The sequence below is a fragment of the Platichthys flesus genome, chromosome 21 (assembly GCF_949316205.1).
Source record: "Platichthys flesus chromosome 21, fPlaFle2.1, whole genome shotgun sequence".
In the NCBI taxonomy this organism is placed as follows: domain Eukaryota; kingdom Metazoa; phylum Chordata; class Actinopteri; order Pleuronectiformes; family Pleuronectidae; genus Platichthys; species Platichthys flesus.
Genome location: NC_084965.1, coordinates 10833083 through 10845465, shown reverse-complemented (window position 1 = coordinate 10845465; position 12383 = coordinate 10833083). Strand labels below are relative to the sequence as shown.

At 39.4% G+C, this 12383-nt stretch overlaps 1 long non-coding RNA gene across 1 annotated transcript; it reads left to right on the top strand.

Annotated features, from left to right (window-relative positions):
• The first annotated feature begins 340 nt into the window (after positions 1-340).
• On the top strand, positions 341-11506 carry LOC133933092 (uncharacterized). The gene is made up of 5 exons (XR_009912018.1): positions 341-679; positions 770-927; positions 1593-2127; positions 2840-2984; positions 11301-11506. It is a non-coding gene; the product is annotated as an uncharacterized LOC133933092 (long non-coding RNA).
• Positions 11507-12383: the final 877 nt, after the last annotated feature.

Genomic DNA, 12383 nt, shown 5'->3' with positions numbered 1-12383 from the left:
CACAAATTCTGGTGTAAATTATAAAATCTAAATGTAAATAACCATCATTAAATCTTTAATGGACATAGAAAAAGACTTCTGGGATAAAACACATTAGATCTTCAAAAATTCATATTGAAATAATTATGAAAATAATGTTATTTCTTTAGGCTGACATTAAAGTTATGAATTCACTTGCTGTACATTGCTGTTATTTAAAGCCACCAAATTTGCTTCATTTATCTCACATAATGGAGTTTTGTTGATGTGAAACTGTTAAAATCAATCATGCATTTATTACTTATGTATCAAAGGATCCGTTCATCCTAACATATCATAAGTAGTATAGTATATTTTTAATATTTTACCCTACATACCATTGTGCTGTTCTGACAGTCAGAGTTTGTCTTCTTTACACATCTTCTCTCTTCCTCTCTGTCTTTGTGACTAAAGTTCCAGCAGAAGCCTGATGCCGGACCCTCACCCACGTGTGCCTGCAGTGTGACGGGGTCGCCCACATATGCTGCCTGTGTGGTCACACCGTGCGAGGTGAGCTGTTGAGGGTGAACGCAGGAGGGGACCCCCAGGGGCCCGTGGAGCAGAGAGATCTGTGGAGAGGGCTGCAAGACAGAGAGCTGGAGGGTGGAGGAGAGCGTGGAGAGAGGGTTGGAGACTCTGACATCTGTAGAAAATGAAAAAGGTTTTAACACAGAATAATTTGTTTTCTTAACGCATTAATTATTTACCATTAATTCAAATTTTCTCTTACTGATTTCATGTTTTCCTGGAGTTTCTAAAATCCAGTGCGTTGACACAGAAAAGGAGCCATCATCCAATACGCTGACATGATGTGAACTTTGACCTTTAGCAGTCGTGTCCAGGAACTTCACAGAGACAAAAGAGAGGTCCGGTCCTGCCAGACTAGGAATCCCTGAAAATCACAGAAAAGTAAGTTGGTGTAAAAAAGAAAAAACAAACAGGGACATAAACTGTTCCTTTGTTTTTTTTATTGTGAACATTTATCAAATAGAGATTTAGATTAGATATATTAATTCACATGGACGCTCTGAATGAAAGAGTTTTTTTAATGTTGATCATTTTATGATCAGATCTCAGTGATCGTGAATTACATCATTACTTATTATAATTAAATAGTAAGTAAATGTATAGAAACACACAAATTAATACACAACTTAATGTAGCTTGCTTTAAGTTTATATTCGAATATGACAATTTTTTCGTGAGGTGGCTTTGACAGTTATTGAAAGTACAACATTTTTTTGAAAGGACTGAACTTTAAAAAAAAGATATATTGACTACACAAATGTTTTCCTTAAAAATGTTGTCTGAAGCTGAAGTCTGTATAGTGTGTATAATTATTTTGAATGATAATTAATAACTTATAATATTGTGTAAAAGAGTAAATATATATATATAGTCTATACACACCACATCATAAATAAAACTGTGAGGAAAATTTTATATTTAATTTTATAAGGACAGACATATGAATTCATTCTCCCTTATAAGTAAAGAAGAGAAAACACAAATGCCTTTGCCAAGTGAGAGTATCAGAAGTAAACTCAAACTTAAAGCCTTGTATCTGTTGTCAGACACAGTATCAGCTGACCTGTGGGCTGGTCAGGACGTCCAGCCAAGTTTCCAGAAACCTCCACAACAAAAGTTCTCCCAGCCTGAACTCTGTCTGCAGGAGACGAGGACACATTAACTCTGTGAAGAAACGGTCCCTCAGTCCTGTAGAGAGCCACAGTCGCCCGTCCATCTCCAACAGGCAGAGTCAGAGCACTAAGAGAAAAGAAACATCCAGAACAAGCTGCAGTGACTGTGCACAGTGGAGGACAATTGTGAAATGATCTTAAAAACTATTATTTTCTAATGTTTTACTAAGATTGTATGTGGAAAGAGTAACACAGAGTTTTTGATCTTCAGTGACAGAAGTAGTGGTTGGATACTGAAAGTAAAAACGTCCTCGGTGTGTCTCACCTCAGTCTTTGTCTCTGTGACTCTTCACTGGACGACGTGTTGAAACACTCGCTGAAGACCAAACCATGTTTCAGGTGGTTGCCACACCAACAGCTCTCAAAGGTCAACGCTGCCACCTGGTACCTTCAAGCACAAATAATGGAGGTTATTATAAAACACATGCATCTCCTTCACAGACACATGCACAAAACTGTGTGTTCATGTTGACATGGCTTGAGTTTTAAAAGATGGTTTACAATAAACTGGGTGTAAGTCATGGCAGCAATAGATTACTACATATTATTATAAATTATACAAATAAACGTATTTCTAACATCATGTTTCAGTTGAACAAAAGTCAGGAATTGAGGCCACTCTTCATGATTTTAAGGCTTTTTTTTATTTATATCGCTAATTATACCTTATGTATATATTTAAAGTTATGTATACTTTTTAACTTTTTGTATATCTGTTAATCTTCTGAATTTCCTCATAGAGAACATAAATGCAGGAAAATGTGCATGAGCTTTTCATCATTTGAAAAAATACCCTGGTGTGTTTAAATTCTCTGTCGCAGCCTATTCATAATGAAAAAGTATAATTACAGCTGCAGAACTACAGCATATCGGTGTTTGTGGAATTTATAATATATTTTTCTTTTTATCATGCATAACATTTTAGTTATCTGTCTGTTTATTTTACATGGACCTACAGATCAGCAATTTGTATTAAAATTATAGGAGATCATTGTAATACAAGTGTCACCAGAAATAAAATTTATCCCAGCAAGAGTTAATACAAAATTAAATAATACGTGGATTTTCAATGTAATTTTCCATAAAAGGATAAACCCATCTGTCTTTATGTTCCATGCAAGTGCCTCAGCTGCTGTCTTATCCAAACTCACCCGTCATCCAGACACCGCACGGAGCAGAGCAACGGGTCAAGGTCACGGGCTCCTTTGGGGGGATCAAGCCTGAGAAGAGAGGAGTCGCTTGGGTGGACGCACCCGAGGAACCACGGTAAGTTCTCGTTACCTGTCGGATGAACAGCCGCGGATGAGGGGTTGAAAAAAGGACGCAGTGATGCGAGCACGAAAACAAAAGAACCGAACATGGCTGTGCGTAAAGTTTCCAAAAGGCCGCAGTTAGAAAAGTGGGCTCGGGAGAAGAGTGTGCATTAGATCGGGACGTGTGCAGGTTTGAGACTGAGAGGAGAGGACGAAACAAACAGGTGTGGTGACAAAACAACTGTGTCCATACAAGGTGCGTGAGGTGGGAACACAGAAAGTGACTGTATGTAAAACAAGCACAGCACATAGGTGCAACGAGGAGGAGGAAGCTGCGTTCACTGACAGTGGATCAAACAGGAAATTACTCATCTGTGGAGATAGTGCTATAACTTCTACAGATAAGTTACATGGCATAACTATTTAAATCCTAATAAGGACGTGTGTGTCCTTTTTCAACTATATTGCATCTAATGCTCCTGAGGGAGAACTATAGTGGCTGTTTTAAATAAATCCACTTGTGCACCTTAAATATGATTTACTCGCTTAACATTTACAATATCAAATATACATATAATAAATGACGTATGTTATGACAGTTATGTACAAATCACACTTGGGGTCTCCTCACAAAGTTGGGCAGAGCTGAGTTGTGAGTTTTACGCAGCTTTTATCTGAAATAAAGCCGTTTCCAGGGCAACTCAATCAGGTGGTGCGGTGTGATCTGTGGAGTCTTTGGCCATAAACACAACTTTTATAAATATGTCGCTCACTAATGAGGCAAAGGAAACTGATCGGAAAATATGAACATGCGGTCTTAGTCTTATTTTTGCCGGACACCATGTCATGTTTGGTTGTCGTGTTGTTTCACACTGAGCCCTGGTCACATTTTTCATGTTGGTGTTCAAACGATATCACCGGAAGGAGGTGATTACTTTATTTTTAGACAACACGTTCACTAGTGCGAGGTCAAAGCCATAAAGGAAATCACACAACCGATTCGGTTCCGTTATTGACCTCCAGCCCAAGTTGGACCACTTCAGGGCCACACACTGAATTTTAATCTTCCGTCAACTTTAAACTAACGAAAGAAAAACAGGGGAAGTTATAAGAATGCACGTTTTATTCTGGAACCAAGATATATTTGAGGGATCAGATTTACGGATCATCTTCCAACGGAACTGAATGAGCCATGATGTCATGTCCAATATGAAGAAATATGAATCTAATGGACCCTTTATTGTTTGTTTATAAGGCACTGAATGGTTCAGGACCAAAATACATTTCTGATCTTCTACTATGTCACGAACCATCCAGACCCCTCGGGTCGTCAGGGACGGGTCTAAGAGTCACAACTAAACATGGAGAAGCAGCGTTCAGTAGATATGTGGAACAAGCTCCCAGACCTCCCAGAGAACTGCAGGTCTGTTGCAACTTTAAAACCAATGCTGAATACTTCCCTTTTTGCCACTACCTTTTATTAAATCTAAACAATACTCACTTTTCTTTTTTTATTGTTTTGTTTTAATATTCTCAGTGCAACTTCTTGACATCTTTTAAATGCTTCTGTTTGTATTTTACAATTCGTCATGATGCCTTTTATATTTTATGTAAAGCTCTTGAAATGTGCTATAGAAATAACTTTGCCTTATCTCAGACAAGCTTTATATTTTACTGACACGTAAAGGACACTTCCTCCTGTGGGGTCGTTTGCTTTAAGAGATCAGTGAACATGGGTGGATGTCGACATGTTATTAGTTCAAGGAAAATCCATAAGAACGTCGTTTCAAACTGGAAATGATGTTGTCGATCGGGGTGTTCTTCAACTTGTTTAAATAAAGGTTAGATTGTGAGCGGAAGACTATAAACCTTCCGAGGACTCTGATTGTGGCTGAGAACGTCTGTGTTAAGAGGCGGATAATGCGTAAAACACCGTCTCTCGTTTTGGGTACATGTTCCCCTTTTATTGAAGATATATATAAGCGTCCTCGTTGTGCTTCTGTAACTCCACCGGTCCACCTTAAAAACCTTTTCCGGCTTCCTAGACATCCCCTTTAAGAGATTATCCAACAGCTCCTTGTCACCAGCAGGAGGCGCAGTCAGACCGCGTCCTCGCCTCGTGGTGCTTGCAGCAGCGAGGGGCACAGCGGGGGGAACACTCACACAGTTTTTTCTCTGTCCATCTTTTATAGGGAACACGCGCGTATTTGGATGATTTCGTTCCGTCTTCTAGTCCAGGACTCGAGGTCTACATGATATCAAATAACATCAGCCACACACACACACACACACACTTACAAACAAATACATGTAGGCTTTCAATAAACTCGATTTTTATTTTCCATCTTATTCCCTATATTATTAATCTGTGTGTATAAAAACAAAACACTGATGGGAAGATAAACCTTTGTTTGGAAATAGTGGCTCCACATGGCTTAAACTCGATTGTTTTTATGTTATTTCGTTTCCACCGAAAAATATTTGATTTGCTGCAGGACCTCCCGGAGCCCCACTCGAGGACCCTTGGAGGTCCCGGGATCCCACGTCGAGAGGCATGTTCCTCCCCGTAACCCCCCCTGACCATCATCCGTGGGGCGCGCTGTGGTCGTGACGCTGCGTAAAAGCCACCTCGGGCCTTCTTTGTATCTCCAATTACCCGGTTCATTCGTTTGTGTGGGAGCTGTGTTTTTCCGCTGTGCGTAATTAACGAACGAGCGATACAGCGAAATGTCAGGAGAAATAAGATCCGCGTCGCGGAGTTGCGTTACAAGCGGGTCGTGATAAAACAGGCGGAGCGTTATGTAAGCGCAGCGCAGTGTGAGCCCGTGTACCGAGGACACATGGGTCCGCTGGAGAGGAGGAAGAGCAGCTGACTCCCGGTGGACTGAAGTCTGATCTGAGGACAGATATTATCTGTAATGGGTTGAACACGGGAGTCCAAACAGAGGAGGGAGAGGTGGCTCCAGAATTTAGTTTTTACTCGCGTAATTTTAACGAGTTTGTCAGCTGACATACAATTCAACTCAGTTGTATTTGTACAGCGCCAAATCGCAAAATGTAGTATCTCAAGGTGCTTTTCATGATGAGGTCGACACCTAAAAGTATTATAGAGAAACCAAACAGTTCCCAGAACGAGAGAACATGTTCTGAATGTGGAGAGACAAAACTCAGTTGTGACACTGAACCTTGTTCAGGGAAATTCTAGGAAATCCTTAACCGGCCACTGGTGTGTCACATTGATGTATTTTATTTTCTAGAAGGAGATATGGCAAATCTCTAAAAGAACAGTGAAATTATGTTGTATCCATAATGTTAACTGCCATGTTGATCCACTCGGTTCTCTTCCTCTTTTGTTTCTGTCGTCGAGACATTGTATTTAAAATAAATGTCCTGCTTCTCCCAGTAGAAGATCTAAGTTTATATTTCTTTCCCTTTTCTCTTTTCTAAACCAATGAATCCGAGTTTCCTGGAGTGATTCCTAATCTTTCAGGACTTTCAGGACTTTCTCCTAACTGGATTTCATATTTTATTACAGGCCCACATTCTTCTTCAAACTCATTTGGTCTGATGTTTTCAGACCACGTCTTTCGTAAAACATTAACAAATAACTCTCTGTGTGGCAGCTTACTCAGCATCCCTTTCTTTTTCTTTCCAGGGGGATTTGTTGAGGCAGTGGTTTTTATTCCTTTAGTGTTCCGTAAAGTGTTTCTGCAGAGACAGAAAAATGCCACTCCTGAGCATGAGATCAAAAAGTAACACTGTGAATGAATTGGATCCCGAATAAATAATTTGTAAATCATGTCAGATTCTTAAAGATTCAGGGGTCGGTCTGTGAAGTGTCATGTGTCCTTTATATTCATCGAGTTACCTCGAGTGGAACTTTTTCAGATATCAGCAAAAGTGTGGCCACAAGCCTTTCTGGTCTTATATCAGCATTTTAATATTTGGAGCAGGATTGAAGAAAATAAAAAATTGAATCTGGCTTGCGTAGAAGTCAGGCCACGAGAAGGCAATGCTGCAGCATGTTGAGAAAACAGGAGTAAACCAGCAGAGTAGATGGAAACGGAAAATGTGCCCATGAAAGGAAAAGACACTAATCAACATAAAAAAACACTGATGTCAAACAAACAAAAACAGAATTAGCTTAACTTGATGAAAGAAAAGAAACTGATGAGTGATGTGGGTTGTTTCAGTTCTTTTTCATTTCTTGCTTTTAGCTTGTTTTACTCATTTCATTCACACCCACATTTTCCACTCTACTATATGTGCATTTTATTTCAAGCAGCAGTTCATTGTGTCAATGCAGTCGTTTGGGTTTATTCTGTGAGATATAACCTTTATATCTAACCTGAAAAAGACTCAAACCACACATTTGCTACATAATAAATAAATATATGTATTATCTCAACATCAATTATAAATTTATAATCCTGTTGAGCACCCACTGCTACGATTATTATTCTTAACCTATTATTATTAGTCCTGCTAGTCTAAATTCACATTCATTATCCTATTGTGATTATTATTTAATATATCTTAATGTGTAACCTCTTCTCCCCCCCCCCCCCCCCCCCCAGCCCCCTACTCTAAACCCAACTAGTGCAGGCAGACCTGTTAAAAAGGGAGATTCTCTCGCCCGTGGTGGGGCCTCTGTAAATAAAATCAGAAGGAAAAACAGTCCGGACCTGCCCTGATATAAATCCAGTTAATTAACAAGTCAAGCTCCTTGGACCTTTGCCTGTAATGACCCTCCCTCCAAAAAAAAGCCTGAACAATTTGTCTTTGTCAGAAGGGGGACTCTCGTTTGCGGCACAAAACCATTGCCTCTGATGTGCTGTTTGCTCCGAACTCCTATTTACAAGCTGCTCCTGCACCAATCCACGAAGGAGGCCTAAAAACCTGCAGGGTCAAAAGTAGTCAGAGAGGGACAGAGCTTTTATTTTGGTCTATTGACACATGGGTTTAGTCAAAGCATTAATTGTGCCTCCTAAAACCTTAGTCTTAGTGCCTGCTTTATGTCACCACTGTGCTTAAACATATATATAGGCGAGAGATTTAAACATCCTTATTTTGTTTTCACAGCTCTCTGCCACTGTTTTTCGGCCCGAGGCTGCAGGAGCTCTACGGGCTCCGATTACTCTCCAAACACTCTTCAATCAGGACCAATTATTAAAGAGGATCCACTGTAACAGGCTGATCTTATCAGGGCTGGGTCAGCAACAGCAGGCGGCCACAACAGATAAAAAAGAAATGAAAATAAACATCGCAGAAAATTTGTTTTAGCAAGAACAAAACATAAAGTCCTAAAAAACTCTGAATAAAAGAATGAAATCTAAATAAATACATACATTTTATTATAAAAGTATATACTGGTGATATTTCAAAAAAAAACTACAAAGAGTATGATTAAATGAAGCCAACAAAACAGAAAGAACTCCTCACTGAAACAATATGACTTAGTAGGAAATATACTTACTAATGGAAGGAATCAACCTTGTAAAGTCACATTTTTATTCCACAGGTAAAGTTATACTCTTTACTGATAAAAACCAAACTTAAATGAACTGTTAATGAAACGTCTCCGGATGTGAATACACCTCCTCCTAAATAAGGACCTGGTTACAATGAGTATTCAATCCCCAGCTTTTCCCCCCTTTGTCCCACATCCTGAATACCCAGTCTGAAGAAGTGGGTGAAAAACGTTGGCTGCAACCATATCTGGCAAAGGCCCAGACAGCAGCGTACGTGTCTTATTATATTTCTCACCCTCCTGATTTAAGAAAGTTCACTTGAAGAGCAGAAGAAAGGAAGCTCATCCACTCAAATCTGCCTCTGACACATCATGTCTCTTACCCAGAGGGGCTCTTCTTCATCCGTCTGACATTTGACATGTAGGTTTTTCTGGGTGAGAATATCTGTCGACTTAGGCGAGGGCCAGTGGCACTGACACACTAATTAATAATCAGCAAGCTGTGGCCTGAATACATGTCGGTCAGTGGTAGAATCTCAGCTAATTATCTGTCATTGGAAGAATCTATGTTTGTTAAGCAAGTTCCATATTGTTTTGATGTGTCAGCGGGTTTTCGTGTGTGTGTGTGTGTGTGTGTGTGTGCATGCATGTGTGTGTTGGTGGCTTTTATCCCCCCCACCACTCCAGCCTTGGCTCCTTGTTCTAAGTCCCTGGTATGAGGGGTCAAAGGTCACCGCTGCTTGTGGCCTGTTCAAATCCCCCTATAGTGTGTAATGTTCTCGACTGACCTGTCATTTAATAAAGGGAACCAGTGTCCAGATATTAGTTTTCAGGCCTTGGGACATTTTAATCAGTTGATCTGCAGCTTGAAACTGTCATTTCCTTTTATTTCAATAAGCCAAGGATCTATTATTATAAAGGACTGCATACATTTATAGATGTTAACATCAAATATATCCCCAAAAACTGACGTGACACCTTTAAAATTGTAGAAATAAAAACTTTGCTTTTCCTCTTTACAAATGATGTGCACATGTGGAGATTGGCTGATTTACATTTCTTATCGGAAACAATTTGTCTTTGCAAAGATTTTTTGAATTGGGAAAATTTTATAAACTACTACAAATAGGTGGGTAAATATAATAATAATAACAATAATTGTCATCCGAATGTTGGGACACGTTCACTCAACAGGATTTGACAATTTCTTCAAATGTGCAACAGGAATGTCAAACTTTACTCAATATCTTCAGTTGAGCTTCACAACAAACTGAAGACGAAATATTTAACTGGGTCTGAAGTTTATGATTATTTTAGGACCATTAAGCTGATAACAGATTGAGTTAGGTTGCATGTTTCAAACAACATTTCTATTTAGAACTGAAACCTTCACCCAATGACAAAATTCTATGAGTTGTTTTTTTGTAATAGTATTTAAAATAAATTCTGGGTTTAAGCTCTGGACCATTACAAACTAAGCTAGGAAACAAATGAAAATATATAATGAGATAAATCACTTCCACAAAACTCAAACCTAGAAACTTTCTGAATTTTTGTCTGATTTGTAAATATTTGTTTCTTGTGTATCTGCCTGAAGTTTCTGTTTTTTTAAGTTTCTGACTTCATTTCACTTTTTAACTGAATTACCTCTATGAGGTTTAGTATATTTCATTAATTTACATAAATGGTTTTCAGAATCAATTCTTATAGTTTAAGAGCAGTGTCTGAACCATATTATAGGAGTAAAAGAATAATTTAGACAAATAATTTCCACACCTTCTGAATCTTCTTGCAATGTGTAAATATTTGTCTTTGGTGTCCATCAACCTATGTGAACTTTCATGAATAATTCATATACAAACCTCCACATGAGAAGCCAAGCATGAGAGAGACAACTTTTTCTCATATTTAGAATAAAATCTCTTAAAATATGTTGGAATGTTGTTAAATGTTGGAATGTTGTTAAATGTTGGTGTGTTTGTCTCGCACCGATCTGCTGAACGCTGCGGGCTCCCCGCGCCACTCGGGGGCCAGTCCGCACTCCACTGAGCGGGAGGGGGGCTTGTTGATAACTGATTGAATTGTATGGTAAAAGTTGCTGCAGCCCGCATGCTCCATTCAGCATGATGCTACATCTGGCTCTGTGCTGTCCCAAGAAAAGCCTTTACAAATGGAGTTGAGCTCCATGACGGAGCAGAAGCCCCTCTGGTGCTGGTTTTCCCCTTCCTCCTCCTCCTCCTCCTCCTCCTGCGTCCGTCCTCACCCCCCGTGCACGTCCCCATGGCGAGGGAAATCCACCACAATTCCGTTTCTTTTTTTTCTTAAATGCGTTTTCATCGGTTCAGGGCCACTTATCAAGCAGAGAGGATTCACATTTAATTTACACGCGCAGGCGAGAAGACGCACGAGATCAAGGCCACGTGAGCACAAGTGCACTCGCTAATTTGTCGATCAGTGATCCATTAGACGTTATAGATTATTATCAGTGTTGTATTTGGAAGACAACGACTTTATTTAACCTACTACTAATGGTACTAATAATAATAATTACATATGACAACAGACTTTTTTCTACATAATTATTCGCAGGGGCGTTTGGTGTTGATAGGATCCCAAACAAACAGACGTAGTACTTATAACTATATTTACTATACTTATAACGTATTACTAAATATCAACAGTAGTCTATATTTCCTAAGCCTAAAGCTCCCAATGTTTTATTTATTTATAATTTAATTTATTAATTTATTTGGTTTATCTTTTTACTTTGCAGCACACCATTTGGCGTTTGAATGGATTCTTTAAAAAATGAAATAATAGGTGCATTGTTGTTTTCCCATGTCCTCTCTCCTACACCAGGCAGCCGTCCCTCCCTCTGGCCCCGGGTCTGGGCAGGAGGATTCCGGGTAAAGCCCCAGCAGAGGCAGCGCTGTTTTCCCGCACCACGTTCTCCGCATGCACGTTAAACCAGCACGACAGAAGCTGCAGTGAAAGAACAGGTTTAACTATGAAAGTGTACATATGAAAACGTCGGGGCCTGATTATAAAGCCCTTTGCTTTAATTCGTACCTTTGTATCACTGCTGTTTTGTTATGGCTGCATGATCGTATGAATATAACAATGTTATGAGTCCATGACCTTTGCACTACTTTTTTTCCTCTATTCACTTCTGGGACTTTTAGCGATTTTGATTGATTGCAAGTCTCCACACACGTAAACAAGTATAGTCTACAAATGGAGGAGCTTTTGGGGTGTTGACTAATTTTTTTATACAATTTGGATTAGAAAATTAGTATTATAAATACAGATGTGGTCAGTCTCCATACATTAAATGATGGCCCCTCACGTGGGCTAATTCAAACTCCACTGACGTTTATTGTCTGCAGCTTTACAAATGTTGAAAAGTGTGAAATGCTTGGAGCTCAGAACACAGGTGGGTAAAACAAATATTAAAGCAAAGAAAGAGAAACGGTGCGAGTTTACTGCTCCTCTAATCCACTCGGTTTCTCATGTGGCTCGAATAAATACATGCACGTTTAAAAGGGGGAAAAGCACATGAGCCAGGCAGAGGAGTCAAACCCTGAGAGGATCCACAGAGAGCTTTTTTAGATGGAGGACGTTTCTTCTGCACTTTAAACTGTGGAGTCAGAACGTGATAGTGAAGATGTAATTTCCCCAACTTTAACAAGAAGTTATAGCCTCTGTAGCGTTTATATGGTGCATTCACAACACACCCATGAGAATGAAGCAGGCGTAGAGTCGGGGTTTTGTGTAGAAAGCTCGGCTATAAGCGTAAAGGCTGCGCCATTACGATTTCACGCAACCTGGATGTTGACGCTGCTTAGTTTGTGATGCAATGTACATTTATAGTCTATGCAACTAAATGTGCATGAGCCTGAGTTTAATTCCAGGCGATGGTTATCTGATTAAATAATACAAAGC